This window comes from Canis lupus, chromosome 10, assembly GCF_048164855.1.
Source record: "Canis lupus baileyi chromosome 10, mCanLup2.hap1, whole genome shotgun sequence".
Lineage (NCBI taxonomy): Eukaryota > Metazoa > Chordata > Mammalia > Carnivora > Canidae > Canis > Canis lupus.
This window is the reverse complement of record NC_132847.1, coordinates 32,061,425-32,077,784: the sequence shown is the minus strand read 5'-3', so window position 1 is coordinate 32,077,784 and position 16,360 is coordinate 32,061,425. Positions and strand designations below refer to the sequence as shown.

The following is a 16,360-nucleotide window of genomic DNA, read 5'->3' as shown; positions in this document are numbered from 1 at the left end:
TGATCTTGTGGTCATGGGATTGAACCCAATGTTGAGCTCTGCTCAGCAGGGAGTCTGCTTGAGATTCTCTTTCTCTCCCTCCCTTCCCCCTCTCTAAAGTAATAAATAAATCTTTTTTTTTTTTTTTTTTTAGTAATACATAAATCTTAAAAAAATAAAATAAAACAAGTTAGTCAATCCTACAAGTCTGGAAGATTTAAAGAAATACATTTTAAATAATCTTTAAAATTTGTACTTTTTATAGGACTCTTTTTCACAAATAGCAATGCTTTCTTTTTTTAAGGTTTTTTTTTTTAAGATTTTATTTATTTATTCATGCAAGACACAGGAAGAGAGAGAGAGAGGCAGAGACATAGGCAGAAGAAGAAGCAGGCTCCCCGCAGGAAGCCCGATGTGGAACTTGATCCTGGAACTCTGGGCCCACACCCTGAGCCAAGGGCAGATGCTCAACTGCTGAGCCACCCCGTGTCCCTAGCAATGCTTTCTAAATCTCTAATTATAAATATATTTGACAAAGAATATTGTGTGACTTATTCTATTTGTAATATTTGCTTAGCAGAAAATTACTTCAGTGATGCTTTCTGAGAAGTGTTTGGGGTAGGTTTTGTAATTAATGGATCAGTCTACAATTCCCTGTCAAGTATAGGTCCTCACTTATTTCCAAATTCAAAAGCTTGCATGTGCAACTTCTAAAATTCACCCAATAATAATGAAAACAGAAAAGCAAATTTATATCCAAATGGACATTTTATTCAATATATAAGCTGATTTTTTGCTTGACATACAGCAAGTCAGTGCTTTTTATGTCAATGTTTGACATGAGGCATAGTTGGGTGGCAGACATGGCTATTCCCTTAAGCTCTATGTCATCTTTATTATTTTGTAGGGAACTGTGGCAGAATATGGATTAGGTGTGCTTTTAATAGTATTTCCTTGGTCTTAGACCCTGTGGTCAGGAATCAAGTGAAGGCCAAAATTTACCATCTCATTATAGACCCTGGGAGATGTAGGCCCATACAAACATTATATTATATTATTCTGAAGCCAGGTCATTAGGATTGATCTTTTAAAGGATCAGTTAATAATTTCCAGTGATGATAAAAAGGATAGACTCTGCTAACCAACTTCTTTTGAACTTGTTCCTTAATGATGACACTACTTTTGAGTAAGTTGGATGCCTTTCCCTGCTTCTCCAGGAAAATGAGAGATAAGTATTCTCTTTTATGAAGAAAATATAGATATATGATCATAATCTGTGGCAGTCTTAATAATAAATGGCTTTGCTTTCTGATTATTCCTAGGACGTCTACAAATCAATTACTCTAAAAATAATTATTTTGGTAAGCATCTATCTTCTAATTGACATATATTAGACAATCCCAAACTATAATTATTTTAAATGAACTGGAAAACATTTGGGCTATAAGACTATGATATCAATCAAAATAAACAAGTATTTTAAGTTTCTATTTTAGGAAGAAATGTTCACCATTGAATTTGCAAGTTCTACTTTTCATCTTCACTTATAATGCTGTTTGCCAACAATTTCAAAATCAATTTCTGGTACTGAATGTTTCAATACTGAATTGGTCAATAAGAGATACATTTTAGATATAGTACCTATAATAATTAACTCTTCTCATCGAAACTCATCCAAATAATTTTCCTTTTACTATTGAGACATCCTAGTCTCGCCAGAGAGACAAATATAATTACTTTATTTTATGGAAGAGAGAAGTTAAAAGATTCTTTCTTAAGTATGCCATAATAAAAAAAAGTACCTAAATACCTCCTATAAATCCTGAATTCCAGGTCAGTTCTTGCTTACCTTTTTATGGTCTATGCAATTTTATTGTTGTTCATTGAGTTTTTTCTCATTAGGAAATCAAATCTACTGTCTGTTGTTCTATATAAACCAAACACGATTATAGAAGCAGTGTACGACAACATTAACTAATGTTAAAATTGAAAATGGGTAACATTTTTCTCTGAATAGCTAGTTTTACAGGAAATATATTCATTTATTTTACGTTTGTGTAGATTTGTATAAGACACAAATTATTGTGTAGGAAAAAACATGGTGATGGTATGATGCAGCAATATTTGATATCCCACTAAGAAAGAAAAATACTGTCAAAAGATACCACTGAGGGGCACCTGGGTGGCTAAGTTGATTAAACATGTGACTTTGGTTTCATCTCAGTCATGATTTCAGGGTCCTGAGATTGAGCCCTGGATTTGGGCTCCACACTCAGTGGGGAGTCTGCCTGTGGATTCTCTCTCTCTGCGTCTACCCCTCCTCCCATTCATGTTGTCCCTCTTTCTCTCTCAAATCAATCAATCATCAATCTTTAAAAAAAGGTACCATTGATTGTAAAAATGATGCTTTATTTCAGAGTTGTTAATATGTGAAAAAAAACTTTGCATCTTAGAATCAATTAAATGTAATACTTACTAAATTGGCTTTCTAAATTTTTTGTCATTTACTTGATATAGTCTAGCTCTTGGTGGATGGGTTTTGATTCACATGAATACGTTAATCTTTGAGATACCTGTGAATAGTTTGGTACTCTCCATATGCTGAAACTGTATTGTGTTGTTGTTGTTGTTTTTCTTTAATAGCAAACGCAAAGAGCTGACTAAAAACAATCAAAATAAAGTTTCTTATATCCTCTTTCATGGCTCCATTTCCCCAGAGATTTGAGAGATTTACTTTGCAGATTTTGCCCTGAAAGACTATGGTACTTAGTGAACATGCTCTTCTAGTTAATTCCTAATGTTCTAAAACTTCTGCTAGAATGAATAAGGTCTAAATTATATGTCAACTGAGTTTAGATTTCAACATAGTTTTATAGAAAAACCCTAAATTTCTCCATATCTGTAAAATTAAAACAGATTTTAAAGAGTGAAGTAACAGATACTGATCTTGGCATCTTTACACCATTAGGTACATTGACTCAGTTTTAGTCAGAGGCATGGTTTTGAACTGTCCTTGAATTCCCAACTAAGACAACTGAACAATTTCTTTAACTTGTAGCTATATTCCTTCACTCTCTGCATGTGCTGGCATACCTTGTCATGTTTAAAGAGAGAGAGGGAAAGAGAGAGAGAGAGAGAGAGATCTAAATAACAGAATATTTCATCAATCACTTTTAATTTGAAATCTTTAAAAAAAAAATCTTTTTTCAACATCTTTTAGATTGCATTTTATTTCTGAAGGAGAAGGTTAATAACTCACACAGTGAAAACTATGATGGTTCTGCTCTTGAAATATTAGCCTTTACTGAATGATGTTTCCCCTAGCCTATTTCACACTTTATATGTAGACTGAAAAAGAGGTCCTTTAATTTTCCTTCAAAGTTTGAAAGATATGAAAGAATTTAGCCTCCTTTATCAAATGTCCAAGTATAATAAGATGTCTAAGAGACACAGATTAAAACGCTTTCATGAATTTTCTTTTCTTATAATGGTTTGGCCCCAATTAAAGTTATTTTAATAAAGAATAACCTTTGTATCTCTCAAAGGCCACTGTGAGGAGGCAAAATCAACCCTGACCAGAAATCAGAAAACTCGGTTCTGCTGTTGGATATTCTACTTATTACTGATGTCTGGCACACAAAGAGTACTCAGTAAATATATATATACTGCCTAGATATATTAATAACTTACATAGCAGTGAATATATCAAACTGCGGCCTTGTGCTCCTCATAGTCGGTTGAGGAGGTGGACCGTTACAGTATAAAGTAATTGGATGTGAATTGGAAGTATGGATGCAGTCATCACTGAAGACATTGCAGAGAGTCAAGGCAAGAGAATTCAAGTTTTACTGAATGCATCTCAAGAAGCGTGCAAGTTATAATTTCCATATGACTAATCAGAAAAAGGAAGTACACCGAACCAATCTCCTTTATCCAAGGTCACTCGTTTACTATATCTGGGGAAGTTAGAATTTAGCTCTGGTAAAATCTGAATTCCAAATAATTGAAATGATTGAGTTACCAACTTTCCAATGCCAACTCCTCTAATAATGGCTCAATTGGATTGAATGCTATGCCATATCCTATCTTGTACTCTTCAATATTGCTTTTTTTTTTTAGCTCGATGTATGTATATTTATTCACCTAAATCATAAAATCTCAGCAATTAAAAAAAAAGTTTATCAACTTCATCATCTTTTATCAGTCCATTTTCCTAACCCTTTCTGTTGCTATCCCTATTCACCATTATTATACATTATGGTATAAGTAAAAGGATTCAAGTTTATGCCAATGATTAGCTATGTCAAGTAGTTTTTTATAGACTTGTGTGCCATAGTATTTCAAGAGAAAAAATAAAATCTCTCTTCTATGTATAAAATATTTGGTATTTATCAATGTGTATTGTAAATATAATCATAGCTAATCCAAATAAGTAAAGTAATAAATGGATTAATATACAAATCATATTTTGGAATTGCATATTTTGGAATTCATATTAAGGCATATATTGCCTTAAAAAAAGTCCTCCTAAAGGATTGGGTTTAGAGTTGCAAACGTGCTATGGTATATTGAAGTATATTTGATCTACCTTGGAACTACTTATACTTTTCAAAGGAGATAGACTCCATTTATAGCCTGAAAACTTTACATTTACTTGAGAATTTATTATACTGAAATCCCAAATTTATAAACTTTTCCATGAAGTTATACATTTTAGGGAAATCTACCATGATACTTACTATTTTCCTTCATAGTAAATGCTTGTTTGTTTTTCCACTGGTTCCAAGTGCTTATCTCATAATAATTGTTGCTATGCTAAGCAGTCATTTTCTATGAGTACATTCAGTTATAAAACATTGAATCACTCACTTCTACCTACAAAGCAAGATGAGAACTTAATTTCCTCTGGGTGTTCTGTGAAGAGATATTTTGGAAAGTTCTCTTGGCACTCCAGATGATCAGTTATTATAATATTAGTCTCTTAGTGTTACTAGATTTCTTTTCAGTCCCTTCCTTCCCTAACTACTCTCTGCCTGGGTTTGATGGGAGGCTATATTTATAGTGATATAATGAATAAATTAAACCCTAAAGTATCAACATGAAGAACAAAGTTTGCCCACATCTTTAATAGATGCTAAAAAAAAACTTTTTAGCATAATTGAAGCATCTAGTAATAATACTTGCAGGTATTACTTTAATGTAAATTCAGAATTTTAGAGACTAAAATTTAATCCTAATGCTATCTTTGAGACACAGAGAAGATGAACATTTCAATTTTGGAGAAAACTTTAAACATAAAATGACTGTAATACATATACTTCTGTGTATACAAAGTTTAGTTTTAAAAAAAAGTATGACTTTTTGCTAACTCTTTATTATGTATATTGATGTAAGAAAAGATGTTAGAATTTAAGGCCAATGGCCAAGAAAGAATTCTTGAGATTTCTTTGGTGCAAAAAGGCAATTTTATTAAAGCACAGGGACAGGATCTGTGGGCAGAAAGAGCTGCACCCAGGTCATGAGGAGTGGCCCATTATATACTTTCAGGTTCAGAGGTGGTTAGGGATAACATAAGCCTCAAAGGAATTTTGGAAGCAAGGTTTCCAGGATCTTGGGGGGCTAGCTATTATTTGGAAAAGATCATTTATTACTGTAATACAACCCGAGTCATGAGACCCTTCGGTGTATATCAGTGGATCATATGCTTGGGGGATGATTGCCATCATCCATCTAAAGGGGTAGGGATAAATGAAGTTTCCAAAGGAATTTTTATATGTTAAAGTAGACTTATAGGATCCTGGGGGTTGGACTAAGATTGCCTTTTGCCCTTAGCAAAATACCAACATCAAAGCAGTTGAGTCCCTTGAAGAATGTCACTCTGCCTGCCTCAAGGACCTGTCAATGGGATGTAGATAGTAAGGAAATTTAATAATTTCTCGGCCTTTGTTTCCCATATAATATATATCATATATTATTATTTTTTAGTTTCTTAAATAACTTTTTACACTTTTTTTAAAAAAAAGCTTTGTTTATATTTTGCTGGTTGGTTTGCTTTATAATTAAAAACATTTCTCCTAGCAATTTTAAACAGGTTCACAGCAGATTAGTTCACTGGTCAGCAAAGGATACTGCTGAAACCTCAGTTAAGTTTGAGTCATTTTAGAGGTCAAAAATCACAGTTTAGAGAGCTGCTATGAACTTAGAAAGACAACTTAAATTGTGAATAGTGATTCTAGATTTAAAGTCAGACAACCTCCTAGAGTGAAACCACATTTTCAAAGGAACAGTTGTATTGTATTTTTATATTTTGTTTTATTTATCCTAAACAAGATACAATAAAGAACAAGCTAGCGGTGCCTTTGGCTCAAGTCATGATTCCCGGGTCCTGGTATGGAGCCCCATGTCAGGCACCCTGCTCTGTGGGGCATCTGTTTCTCCCTCTCCCTTTGCTCTTCCCTCTGTTCCTGCTCTCTCGCTTGCTCACTCTCTCAAATAATAATATATAAATAATAAATAATAATAACCTTTTTAAAAAATAGAGTAGAGAGTTGTTTGAAGGACTGAAGTTGATTCTTTCTACAGAGTGCCTATGGTGTCAGGAGAAAAGCTCCCTCTCCTATGGTCCTTCTAGAGGGACTTAGAATCAAATTGACATAAGATAGATTAACAGGAGAAAATCTAATTGAATACATATACTTAGTGGGAATCCACATAGTCATGAACTTCCAAAGACTAGCAGGCAACGTCAAGTTTAGCTAAATTAAGGAGAGGTAGGGAGGGATCTGAGGGTACAAAGGGTTCTCAGAAAACTCTTGAGCAAGAAAGTGAACAGGTATATTGGGGGGGAAAGGAAGTTTGCTCTCTTATGCAGATCATTTCCTTTAGTAAAAGGAAGTCTCTGTTAATAGCTCTCTTCCTGTTGCAGGCTCTGCTTTCCAATGTAAATTTAGGCAGTTATGGGGGAGGCAGAGTTTTTCATGCATCTGCTGGGTTTTTATTACTTTTAACTTAAAATAATCTTTATGCCAAAGTGGCATATTTTGAGTCATGTCATCCTGCACTCTTTCAATAGGTAGACATGGGACATACATGCTCAATAAATTTAACCTCAATCTCACAACCAGCAAGAAGCTCTTTATTTGCTTAAAATGAGGGTCACATAGCATCAGAAGAATTTGGAAAGGACCGAGATGTGGAGCCAAGCACCTGTCTTTCTGATCTGAGATGGATTCACTTCCATATCACTGAAGCAGACAATAATTTAAACTGCTTAAAGGACTGGGCTCCAAAATATGGACTTTCTTTCAGTGGTCATCAGAGTGATAGAAAAGGAAAGGATGGTTGGATCACTCTAATGCTGACAACTTCTAAGATACTATGAGAAACAAATTCCTAGACGGTGAGTACTGATGGTAGATGAGTCAAGTCGTAACTGCTTTTATACGAAGTCATCACATAGACCTAAAATTGCAAATAAGTCTACAGCATTTCTTTATACAAATGATATAATTAGGCCTTTTAGTGTTAGACCTCTCATTTATCTCTATGAAATTCATTCACTTGCCAGCCCATATTAAGTGCTAATGATGTGGTTTTCCAGTGTTGTTCATGTCCAGAGCTGATGGCCAAGAAGGAATTCTTGAGACATCTTTTGTGTGAAAAGCACGGGGACAGGACCAGGGGCCAGAAAGAGTTGCATTGGGATTGTGAGGGGTAGAGATTATATACTTTCGAGTTGGTAGGGGTTAGGAACAGAACAAACCTCCAAGTGTTTTGGAAACATGGTTTCTGGGACCCTGAGGGGGCTAGTTATTGTTAGGTAAAGGTTATTATTTTTGAGTAAAGCCTCAGTCAGGAGACCCTTAAGATGAATGCAGTGGGCCACATGCTTGGAGGATGTTTCCTAAATTGTATCCTGGTGAGGTGGGTAAAGATAAAGGGAACTCCCAAAGGAATTACTACATGTTTAAAGTAGTCTTACAGGATCCTGAGGGCTTAGGCTAAGATTGCCTTTTGTCCTTAGCAAAATGTCAGCATTGAAGTAGCTGAGTTCCCAGCGAAGGTCACTCTGCCTGTTTCAAGGACTTGTCAGTGGGCTGTAAGTTGTAAGGAAATTTAATTGTTTCTTTTGCTTTTGTTTCCAAATCACTGCCGACATCATCAACCCTTTAACAGTTCTTAATACATTTGAAATAAGATACATTTTTAAATTATTTGTCAAAGACCCTAACAACTGATTTCTGTACATTGAGTTGATCACATAGGCATCAAATAGGACCACAACCGGTTGTTTAATATGCTGCTAGGATTTTGCTGGTTTTAATCCTGTATCCTAGAAACATGGTGTTTGTTGTAACCTGATGAGTTAATGGTACGAGGGAGAGCTACAGACTATTTAGCCATATCTCATATTAGATTTCATGAAGCAGAACCTTTCATAGAGTAAAAGTTGGCAGTTCATCAGGTTCTGAAATACACTTGCAGAACATTCAAAAGCAGTACTGATGACCTCTAAAGAAACTAGTAAGACAGAACTTATTTACCTAAAAATTAGAGGGTAAGATGATAATACTTTCCCATGTGGGGAGTTGCTGCTGAGTAAACAGCAGGACTCCGTGTGTGTGTGTGTGTGTGTGTGTGTGTGTGTGTGTATGTGTGTGTGTGTGTGTGTGTGTGTTGATGGTAGAGGAGGTATGCGTGCATGCGTGCACCATTATTCATTCTTAATCTTTCCTGCTTTCCACCCTGTACCTTGCTTTGTGGGCTTTAGCCATGATCAGCAAATTTCCCCCACTCCTGCTTGGGTCTTTTGTGACATATTGCACTGCAGGAAGTCTTTCATTACTCAGCAAGAAAAAAATTGAATGACCAACAGAAACACTGGCTTTCAATGCAGAACTTGATCTTGTAGTCTCAGGCTTAGGCTCCTGAAAGCTACTCCTATTTTAGAGAGCTTAAAAATATCCCCAGCACTTATAAATAAATTCTATTATCTTTTACATGAAGTATATTTCACCATTCAAAATTATATTGGCCAAGTTCACTATGATGTTAAAGTTTCTTGTAATTTTCCTATTACTCATTTATATTAGTCAGAAACTTGAAATTAATTGGTTATCTAGGTTCCGTTGACTTCAAATTTTATTTAATCTTTTGCCACATCTAATGAAAAATACTGGCTCTAGGTCTCAAAATGAGTATATATTAATTTGTAAATTACATAAATACAATGCACATAAGACCATACAAATATATTTGGTGTATTACATTGCATACACAAATTAATGAAAGAGAAATTCTTATAATTTATAACTAATCTAATAAAATGGTCATGTACCATCCTGCCTCACCTCACACCCAGAGAATTCAACTCTTACTTTGAAAGGCACTGAAATTAATTATTCCAGACTATTCCAAATTGTGACTACAGTTTAAATCTGTGCATCTTCATGCTATTATCCTATGTTTTTATCTAAGAGAGCCAAAGCTCTTACTGATATTTTCTATGTATGCTAAAATTTCTGTGAGTTTTATCTATTATGTTCTAACTATGTTGTGTTTAACTAAACAAGGGGTAGCAAAACTAGATCCCGTGAAGCAAATTTGGTTTACCACTGAATTTTGAAAATAAAGTTTTATTCTAACACAGCCACGCCTGTTTGTTAGCGTCTATGACTATTTTCACACGACAGGGCAGAATTGAGTAGTGAGAGACTGTGTGGCTTATGAAACATGGAATATTTATTATCTAGCCCTTTATAGAAAATGTTTGTTGACTCCCAAACTAACTGATCAAATACTGTATTTAGCTAGTGATACTTACAAAGTGATTAGTATTGATTTTTAAGAATACCAGTAAATATTGCCATGGCTATTAACTACCTAATAATAGGTAGTGAATTATAACATTCATTTAATGATAGATGAACATATGATAAACAAAAATAGGTTTATTTGTGTATTTAAATTTCACCCTGACATAGTTCTATTTACATTGGATTTTCCTATTTTTTTTTCAAGTCCTCTCACAGTGTAACAGAGATACAGTTTGGTTGAGATTGTTATTTTATTAAACGTATAATTATACAGTTTCCAGTAGAGCATCTGGCATTCCATTAGGCACTGGAGAAACAAAGAGGAAAAATACACGTTCTATACTTCAGAAAGAGTATCTAGACATAGAAAAGGCATTGTTGATTTAATTACTGATTTTTTTCCTTAAGTATCACAAAATAATACCTAAGAGAACAGTAGTGTATTATGATTTACAAGTATTTTTACATATATTATATCACTTGGTACTTAAAACCCTAGGAGATATATAATACACCTCTTATTCTCCGTGTCTTGTAGATTGGAGAATAGAGACTTAGGAAATTTGTTTCACCCAAAGTCACATGGCCATTAAGAGATCAAGTATAAACTTGAGCCCAGTTGTCCATATGAATATACCTTAGGTCTAGTGACTATACTCTAGTGTTGATCCATTTGTAAAATCTTAATAGCATCATCTGCCAGTGTTAAATAATTTTCATTTGTATTTATATTTTAAGTTCCCATTAAAACTCTATGTTTTTATTAGTGTCCTGTATATACATTTATTTCCTGACAAGAATTAGCTTCCTAAGCAGTTTGGTCGGGTTTTGAGAAGCAAGTGGTTCAGAAACATCACCTATTCCTCCTTACACAGGCCTTATAAAACATATGGTGTCTTTTTCAAATAGCACAAGTTGAAAATCTGTGTATGTGACAATCCATGCATGCATTGAGGGCAGCTAAGAAACTACCTGAACAATTGAGACATCAGACTGTAAGGGACTTCTAATCCAATTGGAAACCAAAATTAATCTGCCATAAAAGGTTGAATTATTAGTAAAAGGTGACATATCTGGGCAGGTTAGACAGAAGGTTATTGTAAGTAATCAGAAGACAACAATTTCCAAGGACTAAGAGGTCATGGAAGAATTTAAAGATAGCAAAGAATTTATAATGTGCAGAATGATATAGTTAAAGAGGTAGAAAGAAGAGGGAAAAACATACTTCAGATGGAATTTTTAAATATAGGTTCAAAATTTCATTAAGAAAGAAAAGTCCTAGAAGCACCTGTATGGCTCCATTGGTTAAGCTTCCACCCTTGACTTCCCGTCTGGTTGTGATCACCTGGTCCTGAGGTCCAGCCCCACATTGGGCTCTGCGATCAGATCAGCACAATCTGCTTTTTCCACTCCCACCTTGTGCTCTCTCTAAAGTAAATAAATAAATCAGAAAGAAAGAAAGAAAGAAAGAAAGAAAGAAAGAAAGAAAGAAAGAAAGAAAGAAAGAAAGAGAAAGAAAGACAGACATATTTGGGAGGTGAAAATAATTTTTAAGGTCTAAATCCAGTGTCTTTGTATGTTATTTTTTCCTAAAGACTGTCATCATTTAGTTTTATTTTAAATAATCACTAATGTGGCCAAATATTGAAATATTACCACTGACAATCAAAAGAATGTGATGTGTGTATTTGGAGTAGGAAGGTGGGATCTGCTTCCTGGTATAGACTTTATTTTAACAAACCCTATCATGGTTAAATAAACATATCCAACAGTTAGCTCAGTTTTGTGAACTGTACTTTTAAGCATCTAGCACTGCCAGGGCTCAGACATCCTCTTTGGAGTACTTTTGTCCCTATGTACTCTCAAATGGTGAAACTCAAAGTGCATATAAGATTTCTATGTAACTTTCTCCCTCTCTCTCTCCTTCTCTTCTTCTCTTTTGGAAACCATTGTACTTGCTAGAAAACCTGACAGTATGTTTCTGCTTGATTGAATTACTTGCTGCCAAGTCCTTGTAGCCACAAAAATCACACCCACATTTTGCAACATAATTGGTGCCTGCACCTTGTCAACTTGAAAGCAGTAACTTCTGCTAAGATCTTTGTCCATATTACAGGATTTGCATCCAGACTAATTTGTGCTGTCCTCAAGTCACAGGTCAAACATGCCAATCCATCTAAGTGTGAAGATGATGAGCATTTCCAACCTGTACCAATTGATCAATTAAATGCAATGTTTGCATCCTAAATAGATATTATTCTAACTTAATTAAATAATTAATTCAGGAAGATAGGTTTGTGAAAATGTCTTAGGTGAATGCTGTTTTGAAATTTGGATAATAATAAAGACATTTGTAGGAAGCCAACATATTTGCAGCTGCCTAACCAAATCAGCCACATGGATTTATTGTTGGTATTTCAAGGAGGTATAATCCTTATATTTGGCCCAGTTAAGGTTAAATGTTACTCTTAGCCTTTCTCTAAATCTCTTTGTAACCTAAGTCTAAATTTTTCACATTATTATAAAACACTGGTTATGATGGTTCTATTTACCCTAAATGATCAGATGAGAGGTTTGATTAATTAAAAAGTACTCAGCTGCTTTCATGGCTAGCTGATTTGGAAACTCCAGACAAAACTTTTTAAAAGCAAAACTATAGGAAAGTGTTTTGCAATTACAAACACAAGTCATAGCCAATGATATTCCCTTCTAACAAAAATAGTACAACTACCATTTCCCTTTGTTTTATAATTGATTTAAATCCTTAAGGAAAATCATCAATACCAACCTAGAGAATAATTTATTTATTGATCTCTATTAGAATCTTGTAATATTTAAAACTTTTTTTAGACATTTAAGGATTAGTATTTCCTTAAGAGGAATACTGAGAAGCATGCTTATTTATCCTCATACTCTTACCGTAACTAGATAATAAGAATAGCAGATATTTTTAAAAGGTGAAACAGAAATATTTTAGTGGATAGTTCATGTTATTTAGATGTTCCAATTTAAGAAATATTGAAATTTACTTGAAAGATATAACTGTAATGTTTTAAAATACGAGATAATGGTTCTTAGTTTTAAAAAGTCTTGATATATTGTCATCATTTCTTTCAATTATTAGTATATCCATTTGTTCCACTATTTTTGTAATGTTTTTAGAATATTCACACTAATAACAGCATGTCTAACTCACCAGGAAATTAATTTTCAAGATGATAGTTTTATAATTCTCTAGAGCGTAAAATGGTAATTTTATCTTTTTTCTTTGCCACCTTAGTTAAGGAATAAGACTCTTATAAAGCAAAGAAGTCGTGTTATCACTTTTTCAAACTATCTATTATGTGTATGGTAATAGATTTCATCTATCATTATATATCGAGTAGGGCACAGCCCATTATCAGGGCTGGTCTTCTATTTGTATGTAAAGCGAGTGTCCTCAGTGGTTTCAGACAGATAAATGCGAGGCTCCTATGAGAGAAGGGCTAGGAGTGCAAGCAGTTTAAGCTTGTCACCTTTTACAAGCCCAATTCTTCCTGTTTCTTCTAACACACTCCTAATTTCTCTGTATCTATCCCTGTGTCATGATTGGATTAAAATGTGACTCTGACAAGTGTTTTGAATACCAATATCTTCCTATTGCATCAACTCACATACACACTGTTAACATTAAGGTTTAGTCTGATAAAGGAGATACAGCATTTTGTCCTCTGGTAAAATTGTCATTATTTCTATTTCTATTCTTGGTTTTCCTGCTTCTGCCAGATTTTCCTTTACTGTGAACTGTTTTGCTACTCTCTGCTACCAGCTATAATGATGATGATTTGTAACTAGTTTCCTTTAGAGGATATGCTGTCAGGCAGTTACAGAAAGATTTCCTAACTTATCATTTAAATGTATGCTGCTTCCTTTGCATTTAGGTTTTCTTAGACCATCAGCGGCATTTTCTCCTACTTCGCTGTTGGGGTTTCTGTCTTCTAAGTACTGCTCTCTTCTGTCACACAATTCCTTGTTTGTTCTGCCCACACATTTGGTGGAGTCATCTATCAGAATGGGATTGTGCACACCAAGCAGAAGAAAAAATTGAGGATAGAATTACCTTGCATGCTCTAAAATTTATTCATATGTTCCCTGAGAGTTATTTCTAGTAAATGCACTGTGTGCACTCTTTGTCCTTTGAGAGTCAGTGCAAATATACCCATTTAGCAGTTGGTTTCAAAATGACTTTGCATTTGCTGAGTACACATCCCAAAAAGTGAGGGAGACCAACTTTAACTTAATTAGGGCCAGTTCCCAGGATGATTAGGCATAAAGATTTACAGCTGGACAGGACCTTGAAGTTTCATAGAGAATTGAAGCAAACAAGAGTGAGGTTGGTGTAGGGTACTATATTTAATCCAAGATTACATAATTAGCAGCAAGGCCAGAATTAAAATGCAAATCTCCAGCCTTGATGTATGCACTGAAACATGTGGCAATGCTTTGGCATGGTGGAAAGGAGTGATGTGAAAAACAAAGGGTCTTAATTCTGGAGTGCCTCCTGCCTTGGATGCTCTGAAAAAAAAAAAATAGCTCTAGGGTAGCCTCAGGATTTCATTCCTGCCAATGAACATTTGGATTTGAGAGGACTATTACCATGCATTACCATTTCTTTTAGTGCAATCCCTGTGTAGTTGGCCAAGAGTATATTTGCCATCTGGAAGAGTAAAGCCACCAGAATAGCTACAATGGCATGTCTACCTAAATCAGAGCAATCTATATCTGATAGTCAGACACAACCTTAAGCTGGAAACTAGAGTTCAGAAGCTTTCCAGTGCCATTTCTCCCTCCTTTCTAGAGTTGGCATTTGGAATTGGCTTGGAGGGAAGGGTAACAGTAAAATGAGGTAGTCTCTTAGGAGAACATTTTAAGATGTAAAACACGGGTAATACCAGGTACAAAGGACAAAGATTTAAAAGTTGTCTGCATATATTTAAATTTCAAGAACAACAGAATCCCACCCATATTGGTGATTGGAAAGAGACATAAGCAGGATAATGATCAATCAGAGGAAACCCAGAAAAAAAAAGCCAGATGGCAAGGAGTCTAGAAATAATATCTCATATTTAATGTGCTTAGAAGGAGAATAGGGTTAAATACTAAAATCATCTCTAAAATATTTCAAGAATTATTGACTGGAAGAGGAAACCGTTATTTTAAAGAAGAAAAAAATAAGAAATAATGGATAAGTATTCCTAGGGAACAAATGTTGTTAAGGTGACTAGAAAAGAATTATAGAAATTAGAGCTGTATAAAGGCTGTTTCATGAAGTAATTAAATAATGATTAATTCACTATCTGAAAAGTAAAGAAGAGACTAGATGACCAATTAATCTGATTGTGATTTTTAATGATGCCAATAATAAGTAGAAGGCTAGTTAAGATTATGTGAAAAAGTTCTTTCTAATTCTAAGATCCTATGAATTTATATAATTATCATATAACATATTTGGTTATATTTTGATTTATTCTTCATGTTACTGGGGGTTTTTTTCTTTATTTTTCTGGAGTCATTTACTAAGGAATTTTCTAATGTCTCTTGGGGCCTTTGAATTGCTCCATTCCCAGACATTTCTCTGGATAATTCATTCCCATAAAAATTGGAAACTAGCAATATGTCAAGCACTGTGTGTAAGGTGGAAGAGATACAAAATGAATGAGATTTTGATTCTGTTCACATCTTGCTTGGAGTCTATAGTGATTCCCAGATTGTGATGCATTTTGCCTTTCATCTATAGGCATCAAAATTGGTTTTGTAGGGGAAAAGAAAAGAAAGCTGAAGTCCAGTTGGATGTAGTGTGTGCCAGGCTATATGGCTAGGTGGTGAGAGAAACCATTGTATTGCAGTGCCTATCTAGGATACGAAAAATCCAGCAACAATCTTGGTTTCATACTTACAGGGCACCACTGAGTATAACCTGTGACAGGTTTATTTAACTTTGAGGACGGAATGGGAAAGAGAACATGTCAGCATAGTTTCATCAAGTGAATTTTCCTCAAGAGTTCTCATAAGGGTCCAGGCACTGCTCTCCCAACCCACAAGGGGCAGCTCAGTTTTAAAGGTTGAGACCCTATGGGTTGGTGTAAGCCACCTCAGTATAGGCAAGTCTCATACATGACAGCCTATAAGAATGGCTGACAACCTACTCAAGAGCCTTGCTTTTTACAAGAAACATCAAAGATGCCAGGGTTTGTAATTTTTTAAAGATTTTATTTATTTAGTCCTGAGAGACACAGACAAAAGCAGAGACATAGGCAGAGGGAGAAGCAGGCTCCCTGGGAGGAGCCTGATACAGGACTCCATGCCTGATCTCGGGATTATGCCCTAACCCAAAGGCAGATGCTCAACCGCTGAGTTACCAAGGCATCCCAAAGGTGGTATTTTATATGAGGTTTTTAATTTTTAATTTTTTTTATTTTTTTGGGCATGTCGACCTTCAGGGTCTATATGTCTTCCCCGTTCCAGTGTAATTCACCAATCAGTGTTAATAAATAATGATGTCTCATAACAGTTCCTTCTGTACACAT

The 16,360-nt window shown here is 34.7% G+C and overlaps 1 protein-coding gene and 1 long non-coding RNA gene across 35 annotated transcripts in view; one reads left to right on the top strand and one right to left on the bottom strand.

Annotated features, from left to right (window-relative positions):
• PTPRD (protein tyrosine phosphatase receptor type D) overlaps positions 1–16,360 on the top strand; it is a 2,176,041-nt gene that overhangs the window by 494,854 nt on the left and 1,664,827 nt on the right. The gene's annotated exons all lie outside the window — the stretch shown is intronic.
• The window catches only part of LOC140641447 (uncharacterized), a 29,825-nt gene continuing 24,329 nt past the window's right edge, over positions 10,865–16,360 (bottom strand). The window contains exon 3 of the long non-coding RNA XR_012037960.1: positions 10,865–11,220. This is a non-coding gene — a long non-coding RNA (uncharacterized lncRNA). The remainder of the gene's footprint in view (positions 11,221–16,360) is intronic.